At 40.5% G+C, this 2,494-nt stretch overlaps 1 protein-coding gene across 2 annotated transcripts in view; it reads right to left on the bottom strand.

The window, feature by feature from the left end:
* The window catches only part of RCAN3 (RCAN family member 3), a 55,909-nt gene that overhangs the window by 27,129 nt on the left and 26,286 nt on the right, over positions 1-2,494 (bottom strand). The gene's annotated exons all lie outside the window — the stretch shown is intronic.

Below are 2,494 nucleotides of genomic sequence, written 5' to 3'. Positions count from 1 at the left end.
TTTTTTTCTCCCAGGAAAATGCCCCTGTTTGTAGGAAATACATATCGAAGTACTGGGGAGTGAAAGCCATCATTGTGGGCAACTTATGCTTTGAAATGCAGGAAAAGCAAAGTGCTCTGTATACCTAACCATTAAAAGTATCTTTTTTGGGGGGGATGGGATCTCGCTTTGTTGCCAAGACTGGAATACAGTGGTGACATCATAGCTGACTACCGCCTCAAATTCCTTGGCTCAATAGATCCTCCTGCCTTGGTCTCCCAGAGTGCTGGGATGACAGGTGTGAACCATCATGCCTGGCTTATTTACTTATTTATACACACACATATGTTATGAACATGTTCTACTGTCCTAAATATGACATAAAACTTACAAAAATAAAATGTAAATCAGGTAAGGAAATAAAAAAATAGGAAAGACATGGTTATTCAAACTAATTGATGAGGGTTCAACATAAATGTCGGGGCGTATTGATGTCTCAGTATATGTAGATTACTTTCCCAGTCATTTTTCCAGCACGTATTTCATGAACAGCAAGGCTCGCAAGCCAGGCTCTGTGCTAGGCGGTGTGCAGGTGACACACATGCCTATCCCGAGCTCCCTCACTTCTGAATTACCCTGTCCCCACCCATGGGAACACTCTGCTTTGGAAAGATTAGGAACGTATACACACGGGTAACCTAGCTATTTCTTTCTTTTCTTTTTTTTTTTTGAGATGGAGTCTCGCTCTGTCACCAGGCTGGAGTGCAGTGGCGCGATCTCAGTTCCCTGCAAACTCCGCCTCCTGGGTTCAAGCTATTTTCCTGCCTCAGCCTCCCAAGTATCTGGGACTACATGTGCACGCCACCATGCCCAGCTAATATTTGTATTTTTAGTAGAGTCGGGGTTTCACCATGCTGGCTAGGATGGTCTCGATCTCTTGATCTTGTGACCACCTGCCTCGGCCTCCCAAAGTGCTAGGATTACAGGCGTGAGCCACCGCGCCCAGCCATAACCTAGCTATTTCTTAGCACCTAAGAGTCTTGAGGTCTACCTTGATTTGGGGAGTAGTGGATTGTTTGCAGCTGAAATTGAGCTTACTGGAAAAACAAAAAGCTTCAAGGTACGGGAAGGGGCCATTAGCTCAAAGATATTTTACACTTGCTTTGATATATGGAAACTCCATAAATCAAGATAAAAAAATTATAAGGCATTTTGACTATATATACACATCAGAAAAAAGTTATTTACATTATACCAGGATAAATGTCAATGAAGTGATAGGAAGTTAAGTAATTCTTTCATGTTATTTAGGTCTCACTTCCAATGTCAGTTCTTTGGATAGGCCTTCCCTGACCACTCAAGTTCAAAATCACCACCCATCAAGTCACTCTCTCGTGCTCCATACCATTTTATTTTCTCACGGTACTTGTTATTATCTGAATGTATTCGCTTGTTGGCACGTTCACTATCTTTTTCTCCCTATGCTCCGTGAGGGATCCTTCATCTTGCTGACCGCTGTCTCCCCAGAACCTGTGACAGAGGCCAGCACAACGCTCCATCAAAACTTACTGACTGCACAAATCAAGAAAGGGGATCTGTAAACAAGTCATCTCCAAGAACATGACAGCCAACCTTACTGTTCAGTGACTCTTAATTTTCTATTAATTTAGATGTCCAAATAAATCATCTGAAATCCTTTTAAATTCTTGTGTTTGAAGCAACGTATTCACAATGGAAGCTACAACTATCCTGGATGGTAAATGAAGAGAGCTTTTTCATTTCAAAATCTCTTAAGATACTTCAAAATCCCTAAATGTTACATATACCGTGATGTAGTCTGAGGACCCAGTGCTAGTCCGTGAACTTTGCTACCAGTCCGCGAGAAGGTTCAGTACCGAAACAGAGAGAAAGTGTTTAGAAACGCTTTAGCAAGTTTACATCGCTATGACATTTTCATTCCATTTTACAAAAGCATCAGACAGTGACAGTTTAGAGGAAAAAACCTGGTCTTCCACTGGCTATAAGTCTGAGAAGGATTCATCTATAATTTACTGAAAAATACGTTGAAAAGTAATAAAAATGTAACTACTAGACCGGTAACATTTTTAAATTCTGGAAATAAAAAGTACTGATGATGCTCTGAAGCAATGGGAACTCTTACACATGGCTAGGAAGATGCAAACAGCTCCAAATGCTTTAGAGAGTATCTGACAATATGCACTAAGACTGGAGAAGCGTAACTCCACAAGCCAGCAGCGTCGCCCCAGCCTCACACAGGATGCTACGGAATGTAAGCGGTATCCGGGAATGCGATGGCAGCACACCAAAAAGAACCTAAATGCCCATCAACATGAGAATGGGTAAATAAATTGTAGTATATTTAGAAAATAAGATACTATAGAAGTGAAACTGAATACACATTTCAACATGGATTAGTCTTGCTGATACAGTGTTGAGCAAAAAAATAAGAATTTATACAGTTATGCCATTTATATAAAATTTTATTTATTTTTTA

The sequence above is a fragment of the Mandrillus leucophaeus genome, unplaced genomic scaffold, assembly GCF_000951045.1.
Source record: "Mandrillus leucophaeus isolate KB7577 unplaced genomic scaffold, Mleu.le_1.0 Scaffold185, whole genome shotgun sequence".
NCBI classification, from domain to species: Eukaryota; Metazoa; Chordata; class Mammalia; order Primates; family Cercopithecidae; genus Mandrillus; species Mandrillus leucophaeus.
The sequence above is the reverse complement of the archived record's forward strand: the minus strand, read 5'-3'. Positions and strand labels throughout refer to the sequence as shown.